The sequence below is a fragment of the Phyllobates terribilis genome, unplaced genomic scaffold (genome assembly GCF_046119375.1).
Source record: "Phyllobates terribilis strain yellow unplaced genomic scaffold, ASM4611937v1 Scaffold_13__5_contigs__length_258822181, whole genome shotgun sequence".
NCBI lineage: Eukaryota > Metazoa > Chordata > Amphibia > Anura > Dendrobatidae > Phyllobates > Phyllobates terribilis.
Window position 1 is genome coordinate 27,747,634 of NW_027362773.1, and position 12,158 is coordinate 27,759,791.

The 12,158-nt window shown below is 41.3% G+C and overlaps 1 long non-coding RNA gene across 1 annotated transcript; it reads left to right on the plus strand.

Moving 5' to 3' along the window:
• Window positions 1–3,378: 3,378 nt before the first annotated feature.
• On the plus strand, window positions 3,379–9,256 carry LOC141173675 (uncharacterized). The gene is made up of 2 exons (XR_012252655.1): window positions 3,379–3,527; window positions 4,832–9,256. It is a non-coding gene; the product is annotated as an uncharacterized lncRNA (long non-coding RNA).
• The last annotated feature ends 2,902 nt before the right edge of the window (window positions 9,257–12,158 follow it).

Genomic DNA, 12,158 nt, shown 5'->3' on the forward strand with positions numbered 1-12,158 from the left:
ACCTACCTCCCAATTCGAGAGAGTCAAGAGAATTGCCTCAAATGAGAGAACCCAGAACCAACGATTAGAAGAAATGTCCCAGAAATTCTCAGTAAGAGGGTATTGAGATAGGATTTTATAACAAGGTAGGAACCGCCAATCTAGACAAAGGGCACATGCAACCCAAAGGGTAGCTTTCGTGAATACATATTCAAAAAGCATACAAAATTCAAAAAGCAATCCGGAAGAACTGGTCTATTCTATCAAGACGCTACCCTCAAACGGCTGAGTTTCAGAATCCCTTATTACCATGTTTCTGCCAACCCCAAGATCTTAAAAATAAACTCACCAGGGCAGACATTGGATAATAGAAAAAATTACCCACACAGGCTTTTCTTAGCACACCTAAGAATGGCACATTCACATGTTTAAATCATATTCAGTGCAACAATGTCCTCAAAGGGAATTCATCTAGCATCCACATACAGGTAAGGGGATTAGGATAAAGGGATTCTTGACCTGCGAGTCCACACCTGTTGTGTATGCCATCAAATGTCCCTGTGGTTTACTTTGTGACATGCCGAAGTAGTGCTTTTGCTTTTAAAGAATTCAGCAACTATTAGAAGTAACATAAGCACATGAGACAGGAAGTGTTGTGCTCCAGAAGCATCCAGCAACTAGAGGGGTTAATACAGTCACAGGAGAAGGAGTGTTTTAGCCAAGCCCCAGGGGGATTGTGGGGAACTTGTTTACTGTCTGGCTGGAGCGGAAGAGAAAGGTGGTGTGTGTGTTCTGTATCTCACAGAAGCCCCCCTGCAAGTGAAAACAATTCAAGTCAGGAGTGAAGCTAAACACAGGTCAGGTAGAGTTCCTGAACTAGCAGTGCAGAGTATTGTCAGGCAGAAAGATAAGGACTGGAAGAAATGGTGTCACAGGGATCATCTCCCTCAGCAAACCCACCCCCCCTCCTTCATCTCACTATGCTGTAAAGAATGCTGTGTTCATTAATGAGCCTTTGCATTAGAACTGTGCTGTCCTGTACTACCGGGAAGACTGTGAACTGCTGTGCTGCTAAGGAAACTGTACTGTTTGTCACTGGAGTCTGTTGCTCATAAGACTTGACTTGCACTGGCTGTGCTGCTTCTTATTAAATGCTACTGTTCTATCGTTTATGAGGACTCTTGTCAAGTGTGTCTAGTCAGCAAGTGATACAACCTACGTATCTGTGCCTGAGGGTCAATACCCCTGTGTGCCTGAGAGAAGCTGTAGCACATGGTCTATGGTCACCCTGAATAACGGTTCCCCCAGGATTCCAAAGAATTCATGTGACCTGTCTCGCCCCTATCTGCATTTAGTGGCGTGCGTGCAACACCTTTATGTAGGTGAGACCACCCAAGAGGTAAGGTACAGAATCTCCCAGCATAAGTCCACCATCAGGTGTGAGAGGCTAGCCCTGACCCTTCCCGATCACTTTTAAAAAAAATGGGACATAATATTGCGCGACTGAAATACGAGGTGATAGAACAAATTCCTGTCAATAGAAGTGGTGGATACAGAATAACACAACTGAAAAGTAGAGAGGCCTTCTGGATACACCATTTACAAACCCTGGAACCAAGGGGTCTAAATAGAGAGTTTAATTTAACTATCTTTTAAAATATTTTTCAAAAATACCAATCCTGTTACTAATATATTTTTCCTTTTGACATAGACTTTGAAGGACTTTGAAGAAGTCCCACCAACCACTACAAGGCCTCCATGTATTCACCCGTTCTACAGTATATCACATTGCCTCAAAAAATCATTCACCCCCGAAGTATATCTATTCTCTGCAACCTACAAGTAAGTACTCATTTCATTTTTCCTGTTTCGATTTTATTTTAATTCTCCATTTTATTTTTTTTGTTGATTTTTATTTTTTATTTCTTTTTATTCACGTTTTCTTTATTTTTTTATTTTATTTTTCCTTATTTTTTATTTTTGTATTTTCTTTTCTCTTATTTTTTCCTTTTTTCTTTATTTTTTTTTTCCTTTATTTTTTTTCCTTATTTTTTCTTTTTTATTTTTTTTTCTTTCTTGTTGTCCAACATGCTCCTCTGTTATTTATCATGCAACACACCATTCCATAAATGACATCCCAGTATATCTATTAGCAAGCAGACAGAACCGCAGACAGTTCATCAGACGACCACAAACTCTGCATTCAAGCCACAGTACACTGAAGACAGTGAAACATGGTGTGCAAGCATCATGATATGGGCCCGTTTCTCTTACTATGGTGCCGGACCTATTTACCACATACCAGGGATCATGGACCAGTTTGCATATATTAAAATACTTGAAGAGGTCATGTTGCCTTACGCTGAAGAGGATATGCCCTTGAAATGGTTGTTTCAACAAGACAACGACCCTAAATACACCAGTAAACGAGCAAAATCTAAAGTTCTAAAAAACTGTGGTTATACAAGTAAATATCAGGTTAGTGATTCACAAGAATATTAAATCCTCAAAAAAGAGCACATATTGTGAGTTTGTAAAGACAAATGCAGACACTTATTTTTTAGAACAGCCCAATGTTAATTTTTTGTTATTTTCTGTAAAGTAGTTAAAAATTATATACATTTCTCTTCATGTTTTGAATAGGAAAACAGTGTGCAATGTTCCCAACGCATGGAAATAAAAACTAGTAGAAAGATTTTGTGCTTAACTCGTGTTTGTGAACACGGTGCTGTTATTTTGAACACTACTGTATATAGCCTATTCACTATTACTCTGAACATAATTCTTCAAACTCCACCGCACCCAAAAGCACCACAAATATTGGCTGGTGATGGCTCATGCAGCCTTTATCTATCCCCCATTCCCTCAAGATGGCTGAATCTTCCAAACAGAAGTTCCTCTCCTTTGTTTACATGCCAGGCAAAACCGCATTCCACAATAACTCTTATCTGTAGGCTCTGTGCACAACGTTCTGTTTTTAATGCGTTTTTTCTGCACGGAATTGGCCCCAAAAACGCATTGGAATCCTGATGCAAGCATTGTCTATGAGAATTTTGAAGATCTGTGCACATGATCAGTATTTTTCCTGTCTGGATTTCATGTGAGTTTAAATCTGCAGCATGTCAATTCTTTCTGCGTTTTTGGCTGCGTGTTCCATAAGGAATGCACTGCCAAAAATGCACAAAAAACACATAAAAAACAAGCGGGATTTCCGCAGCGTTTTTGCTGCCAAGAGGTGCAGAAACGCTGCAGAAATTTCTGCATCTAAATAATCATCGTGCTCACATACCCTAAGAGTTCTCTATTTTGCCAACCATAAGATGTCTCCATGCTATTGTGCCATCCAGACTCATGTCCCATAGTGCTCTATGGCCAATCACATGCCTCCTATGTACACACAGGACCTGGCACAACGTCACTTCTTGTTCCTTAAACAGGAAAGTCAGAGATTCCATGTGCATTTAAGCACCACGCACGGTCTGGTCATCACCACAGTGACAGTCACCATCCAGCGAGCTGCAATAGGCGCACCGCTTCCTGAAACACAAGTAAGTCGTGGTCATATTGCCTTTGAGCTTTATGGGCTGAGTTTCTGGCTCAGCAGTGCTTGTCATTTTTCAGACATACGGAGAAGTGAGAATGCAGGACAACATACTGTCTGCCTTTATACTTTCACCTAGACTTACGTTGAAGGTTTTTTTGGGGTTTTTCATTATAACTCCAGCATCTTACTATCACTTTTCTCTTTAACAGGCTTAGGGTATGTGCACACGATGCAGAAATGAAGCAGAAAATTTCTGCATCATTTCTGCATCTCCCTGGCAGAAAAAACGCATGCAGATTGTGCATGCGTTTTTCCTGCAGAATACATGCGGATCCACATGCAGATTGACATGCGTTTCCGCATGCAGATTGACAAGCGCTTTCCAGGCGATGTTAGCATCACCTGGAAAGTGCTTGATAACTAGGTCACACTATATAAATCCATGCAAACAGCATGGATTTATATAGTGTGACCCGAGAGAGTGTATATACTTACCTCCGATGGCCCGCGCTGTCCTGCTCAATCTGTTCTCCCTCGCCGGCAACTTTGAATTGAAAGACCTGCCGACGTCAGCGTCACGTGACCCGTCACATGACTCTGACGTCACCGCAGGTCCTACAACTCACTGCAAGTGCCGGGAACCAAGCGGGAGCGCTGTGCGGGCCGACAGATGGTAAGAATACATTTATTTTTTATTTTATTCTTCTTTTACAGCTTTTTTAATGGTACCTGGGTGTGGATGAGACTCTCCTCTCCTCCACACCCGGGTACCATCCGCACATTAGAACGCACCAATTACGCAAGTACAAATGCTGTCTTGCGGAATTGGCGCGTTCTAATGCAAGTCAATGGCGGCGAAATCGCCGCGTTTCCGCAAAATTAATTGACATGCTGCGGATTTTTGACCGCAGCGTTAACGCTGCGGAAAAATCCGCATCATGGGCACAGCACATGCGGATTTCCATTGGGGAACATTGCTTCCCTTCTACCATGCGTTTTTCATGCGTTTCCGCGGCGTTTACGCAACTGCAAAAACGCCGCGGAAACGCATGAAATACGCATCGTGTGAACACAGCCTTATGCTTGAATCACAGAGTCGGATACACACGTTATATGTTTGAAAGGTTCTAAATTTGTTTGAACCCATTTTAAGTAATTATCTTTGCCATGGCTGCTTCTATGTTTAATTATATACAAAAATGTATATGTAATGTTGTTCATAATTTGTTGCTGATATGTTTTTTGTATTATATCACCATTAATTATTTGTTTCTGTATATATTCTTTTTTTTTTGTCATTTCTTTTAGTGTATTGCTGATGAAGGTCTGATGACCGAAACGTCTTCTTCTATACACTTTGCCTTAAATTATAAATAAATTCACCAGACTAAGTGCCGGATTTTTGGACTTTTTAAATGTAACGGGTTGGGACCCTATCCGTGCCCTGGAAAATCTTCGGAGTACCGTTCTTTCCTAGCAGCTAGCACATGTTGTACATCCATTTCTCCTTGAAAACCTGAGAAATATGGGTCGTTCGAGACATTGTTCAGAAGAACAGCGTGCTTTGATTAAAAAGTTGATTGGAGAGGGTAAAACGTATAAAGAAGTGCAGACAATGATAGGCTGTTCAGCTAAAATGATCTCCAATGCTTTAAAATGGAAAGCAAAACCAGAGAGACGTGGAAGAAAACGGAAGACTACCATACGAATGGATCGAAAAATAGCCAGAATGGCAAAGGCTCAGCCAATGATCAGCTCCAGGATGATCAAAGACAGTCTCAAGTTACCTGTGAGTTCTGTGACAGTTAGAAGACGCCTGTGTGAAGCTAATGTCTTAGCAAGAAGTCCCCGCAAAGTCCCACTGTTAAAAAAAAGTAATGTACTGAAGCGGATACAATTTGCAAAAAAACATATCAAGTGGCCTAAAAAGAAATGGAGAAACATTTTGTGGACTGATGAAAGTAAAATTGTTCTTTTTGGGTCCAAGGGCTGCAGACTGTTCATCAGACGACCACAAACTCTGCATTCAAGCCACAGTACACTGAAGACAGTGAAACATGGTGTGCAAGCATCATGATATGGGCCTGTTTCTCTTACTATGGTGCTGGACCTATTTACCGCATACCAGGGATCATGGACCAGTTTGCATATATTAAAATACTTGAAGAGGTCATGTTGCCTTACGCTGAAGAGGATATGCCCTTGAAATGGGTGTTTCAACAAGACAACAACCCTAAACACACCAGTAAACGAGCAAAATCTAAAGTTCTAAAAAACTGTGGTTATACAAGTAAATATCAGGTTAGTGATTCACAAGAATATTAAATCCTCAAAAAAGAGCACATATTGTGAGTTTGTAAAGACAAATGCAGACACTTATTTTTTAGAACAGCCCAATGTTAATTTTTTGTTATTTTCTGTAAAGTAGTTAAAAATTATATACATTTCTCTTCATGTTTTGAATAGGAAAACAGTGTGCAATGTTCCCAACGCATGGAAATAAAAACTAGTAGAAAGATTTTGTGCTTAACTCGTGTTTGTGAACATGGTGCTGTTATTTTGAACACTACTGTATATAGCCTATTCACTATTACTCTGAACATAATTCTTCAAACTCCACCGCACCCAAAAGCACCACAAATATTGGCTGGTGATGGCTCATGCAGCCTTTATCTATCCCCCATTCCCTCAAGATGGCTGAACCATCATTGTAAATAAGCCCCTGTACTTTGTGTCACCCCCCACCTCATTATAGATTTTAAGCTTTTACAAGCAGGGTTGTCATTATTATTTTTACTTTAATTATTGTATTATTTTTAACTATGTTACTTATTACTGTTGCATATGAACCTCTGAATTGTAAAGCGCTGCGGAATATGTTGGCGCTATATAAATAAGGATTATTATTATTTCTGTGTAAGATAACCTTATAAATGTCCCCTGCTGTGTACTGTGTAATGGCCATGTCTGACCATGCAGGAACATGGTCTGATTATACCACATCTCCTGGGCAAGGGAGGAAGTATACAGACAGGACCGCACGGGATCACAGCTGATTCTTTCTTTGAAGTAAAACATTGTTTAAAAACAGGCAATGAAATGTTTTACCTCACAGAAAGAATCAGCTGTGATCCCCTGCTGTCCTGTCTGTATATTCTTTTGCTTCCTTCCCTAACCAGGAGATGTGATATAAACAGACTGTGGTGTTCCTGTACGGTCAGACACGACCATTACATTGGGGCACATTTATAAGATTATCTCAGCACAGGAACATTTTATTTAAACACATCCAATTGTGGAAATTATTTTTCTTCCAAGATCTATTGATTAAAATGTACTTTGTTCGAGGAAAAAACCCTTTAACCACACAAGATGATTGCAATGCTACCAAAACCTGGAAAGGACTCTGCAAATAATATACCAATTTTCTTAAAGGGAATCTGTCAGTGGGATCAAACCTCCTAAGCTGTCTATATGGGCATGTAGGTCATAGGAAGCTGAATAACATGATACCTTGATAACTGGGATCAGATGTCTTATTCCAGAGAAATCCAAGTTTTTCTTATATGTAAATGAGCTGTTAAGATCTATGGGCCGGACATAGATCTCCCCAGGAATCTGCTTCCAGAGCTTATTATAAATAAAAGGAGGAGTTACCATTGTGAGACATGTAACTAACACAGAACTGTAGAACTGAACTTTATCTTTTTACAAACATATTTGCTGCCTGTGAGATGGAAGCTAAAGCACTGAGAGGAACCTGCAGATGTATCAGAAAGACCAGGCCCCACTATCAGTATTTCGTCAGTATTTTTTCTCAGCGGTTGGAGCCAAAACCAGGTGAGGAACAATCAGAGAAAAGGTATAATAGATACAAGTCACCAATTCTGCATTTATCACCCACTCCTGGTTTTGGCTCCCACTCTTGAGAAAAAATACTGATAGTGGGGCCATGGCCTTATAATCACACACAGCTCTGCAGTGAGATCAGATCCAGGCCATCACACATCACACTGGTAACTCCCTCTCCTATTTAAAATAAGCTCTGGAGTCAGATTCTCGGGAAGATCTATGTCCGGCCCATAGATCTTAACAGCTTATTTACATATAAGAAAAATGTGGATTTCCCTTGAATAAAACATAAGATTGCAGATATCAAGGTAACATCTTATTCAGCTTCCTATGACCTACATGTGAATATAGATGGTTTAGGAGGATGGATTGTACTGAAAGATTCCCTTTAATAAACCTGGATGCAAAGAATTGAACTTCTATTTTAGCCAAATGCCTTTTCTGTCCTGCATCTAGTGGGGGCATGGGGGTCTTTGTTCCTCTCTGCATGGGGCTTCCCTTAAATACACAATGCTGCAGACAGATTGGAGTTCTAGAAGATTCCTCAGTCTTCGGCTATGTGCCCACATAACGTTTTACAAACGTATATGCTGTGCAATTTCCGCAGCATAAACGCTTGGGAAACGCTTGGTAATCCGCCCCCCATGGTTCCCAATGACAAGCCGCAATGTCAATGCCCATGTTGCGGATTTTTCCGCAGCATTTATGCTGCGCTCAAAAATCTGCAGCATGTCCATTAATTTTGCGGACACGCAGCATAATCGCCGCAATTGACTTGCATTGAAGCGCATAATATCCGTGTCAGTACATTTGTACACACGGATTTTATGCGTTTCTATGTGCAGATGGTACCCAAGTCTGGAGGACAGGAGACTCTCATCCAGACCTGGGTATCATAGAAACTGTAAAAAAAAGAATTTAAAATAAAAAATAAAGTTTATACTCACCTTCTGATGTCCTCTCGGTGTTTTGTCTGCTCTGTCCGGTCTCTTGCAATGCTCGCGCTGTTGTGAAGGACCTGCCATGATGTCACTGAGTCATGTGACCCATCACATGGCTCAATGACGTCACCGCAGGTCCTTCACAACAGCGCGAGTCGCCCAACACACCGGACGCAGCGGAGATAACACCGGGAGGACAACGGAAGGTGAGTATAAACTTTATTTTTTTAATTTTTACCATTCTTATTCTTTTTTTTTAACTAACTTGGTCACACTACTATAAATCCATGCCGGTTGCATGGATTTATATAGTGTGAACAAGTTGTCAAGCACTTTTCCAAGTGATGCTAAAATCACTTGGAAAAGCACTTGATAACCCGCATGCAGAATTGCATGCAAAAACGCTTGACAAACGCTTCTACCTGGTGGGAAAACGCATGTAAAAACCACATGCGTTTTTCCTGCCAGGGAGAAGCGTAAAAAATATGCAGCATTTCTGCATCGTGGGCACATAGCCTTCCAGTTACCTTAAGTACATGTTTAAGGGGGGTGGGGAGTGTGTATCCCCAGCCTGGGGGCTGATCCCAAGAGAAGGAAAACAATAAGCCACATGTTTTTGAGGTAGTTGATGCTGTGCTGTGTGAAGGGCTAGGACCTGTGCTGAGGCCAGATCCTGGTGCCGTGTATGCACTATTGGAGATCCGTTGGACTATTGGACATTGGAGATCAGCTGCCACGTGGGATTTTGTTGTGTCCCTCATCTGTTGGATCCATCGAACTCATCCCAGGATTATTTCTGCCTTTTCCCTGGCGTCGGATTGCCGGGTGGCGCCCCCGGAACTGTTCCCCTTTTTGGTGTGGACGCATTGCGGACTCTAAGGAACAATATTGATATTTGATGTTCTATGTTCCCTGCCTCAATAAATCTCGTTGGATTGATCATCGGCCTGTTGTCCCTTCCTGCTTTGTCGCACACCCCGTCACATAGTCTTTGCAAAAAAAAGCGTCTTTTAGTGTGTGACAGCTGCCAATCATAAAGATATAAATCTGGTATCGCTGTAATTGCACCGACCTGAAGAATAAAGTCGTCTAGTCAATAATACCACATGAGGAACGGCATAAAATATAAATAAAACCAATTCTTTACCTGTTGCTGATTTGTTCATTCCTCCTCCCAAAGAAAGCAGTATGGCTCGGTTCACATTTATCGTGCGCTCTGCGCTGAGCACTTATACCGGGTTTCCGTGTAAATCTCTGATTCAGATGGAACCGCTGGCGGAAGATTCCCTGTAATGAGGCAGATGGAGACACCGTGGTTGCCGTCTGGTCTGTGATCCTACGGTGTCCGTCTTTTTATTAGGAGTGCATAAAAGTCCCATTGGCCACAGTTTTGTGAACCTCTGAAAAAAAGGACACCACTAAACAGAGGCCAGACGGAGTCCAGAGTTACTCTGCTGCCTCATTATAGTGAATGAATCCCTCGGGGGTTTCATCTGAATGACGTCACTCGGAGATTTAAATGGAAACCCCAATATCAGTGCTCAGTGTAGAGCACAGGATAAATGGGAACATTTTACATAACATTTTGGATCACAATAAAAGCTTTGACTCAATCCACAAAAAAAGCCCCCACTCAGATCCGTCATCTGTTAACGGAAATACAGGGGGCTTCCACGTTACTAGTAGCACAAAGGCTGTGGAAAAGCGAAATGGTCCTTTCCCCCAAAAACAAATTCAGCAATTTCTGTGTTCCCAAATACAAATACCCCCCTCCCTTCAGCGCCCAACAGTGTGCCTAAACTGCAGTTAGCGTCCAGATGTTTGGTATTTCTGTAGCGTTGAGAGCTTGCCTAATTTACAGGTGCATGTCTCCAGAAGCATGAGCTGGGCATAACATACAGGTCAATACAACGTCAGTTTGCAATTTTCACTCTGCAAGTCCACTACTGCTTGTCTCTGGAAAACACCCATGTAGTTAAAATCATCACAACACCTGTAGATAAATTCTCAAAGGGGTATCATTTCCAAAATGGGGTCACTTGAGGGGGGATTCTGCTCTTCTAGCACTTAGGATCTCTGTATATGGAGTCCGCATACTATTCTAGAAAATCTGTGCTCCAGGAGACAATTAGCGCTCCATGGCTCCCGAGTCTTGCCGTGTGGCTAAGCAGTACTGTACAGCAACATATGGGGTATTTCGACATTCAACAAAAATTGTGTGACAAATTTTAGTGCCATATTTACCCATTTCCCACTGTGAAAATGTAAAATCTGGGGCTAAAGCAAAACTTTGTTGGTAAAAATTTAATTATTCTTTCTTCACCACCCAATGATGTAAAATTCTGTGAGGCACATGTGGTGTCAACATGCTCACTGCACCCCTAGATGAATTCATTGAGAGGTGTAGTTTGTAAAATGGGGTCTCTTATGTAGGGTTCTGCTGTCCTGGCACTTTAGGGGCTTTGTCAATGTGACATAACACCTTCAAAGCAGCCCAGCAAAATATGAACTCCAATATGGTGCTTCTTCCCTTCTGAGCTTTGCACTGTGCGTCAAACGTAGTTTTCGACCACATATGGGGTATCGGCTTATTCAGAAGAAATTGCACAGCAAATTTTGGTGTCCATTTTCTCCTGCTATCCTTATGAAAAATAAAAATGAACATATAGGGGGTTAAAACAACTTTTTTGTGGGAAAAATATATTTTTTTCATTTTTACAGATCTACGTTGTAAAATTCTGTGCAGCACCTGTGGGTTCAAGGTTCTCACCACACATCTAAATAAATTCCTTGTGGGGTCTAGTTTCCAAAATGGGGTCATTTGTGGCAGGCTTCCACTGTTTAGGCACATCAGGGGCTCTCCAAATGCGATATGAAACCCACAGAGCATTCCATCAAATTCTGTGTTTCAAAATGTCACTCCTACCTTTCTGAGCCCTGCCATGCGCCCAGACAATAGTTTTCCCCCACATATGGGGTATCTGCGTACTCAGGAGAAATTGCACAACAAATTTAGGGTCCACTCTCTCCTGCTACCCTTGTGAAAATATTTTTTTTTTGGGCTAAAATAAAAATTTTCACAAGTCAACATTATAATTTTCTTTGAAGCACCTGGGGATTCAAGGTGCTCGCCACACATCTAGATAAATTCATTGGGGGTCTAATTTTCAAAAAGGGGGTACTTGTTGGGCATTTCAACTGTTTAGGCACATCAGGGGCTCTGCTAACACGACATGATGCCCGCAGACCACTCCATCAAAGTCTGCATTCCAAAATGTCACTCCTTCCCTTCCGAGCCCTGACATGTCCAAACAGTAGTTTACTCCCACATATTGGGTATCAGCATACTCAGGAGAAATTGTACAACAACTTTTGGGGTCCAATTTCTCCTGTTACCTTTGTGAAAATAAAAAAAATTGGGGCTGAAAGATAATTTTTGTGGAAAAAAGTGATTTTTTTAATTTTCACGGCTCTAAGTTATAAACTTTTGTGAAACACTTGGGAGCTCAAAGTACTCAACAAACATCTAGATAAGTTCCCTGAGGGGTATAGTTTCCAAAATGGTGTCACTTGTTTTCCACTGTTTCCACTGTTTAGGCACATCAGGGGCTCTCCAAACGTGACATTGCGTCCGCTAATTATTCAAGCAAATTTTACATTCAAAAAGTCAAATGGCGCTCCTTCCCTTCCAAGCCCTGCCGTGCGCCCAAACAGTGGGGTATTGGCATGCTCAGGAGAAATTGCACAACAAATTTTGGGGTCCATTGTTTCCTGTTACCCTTGCAAAAATGAAATTAAATTAAATTTTTGAGAAAAAAAAAAAATGTTCATTTTTTCCTTTC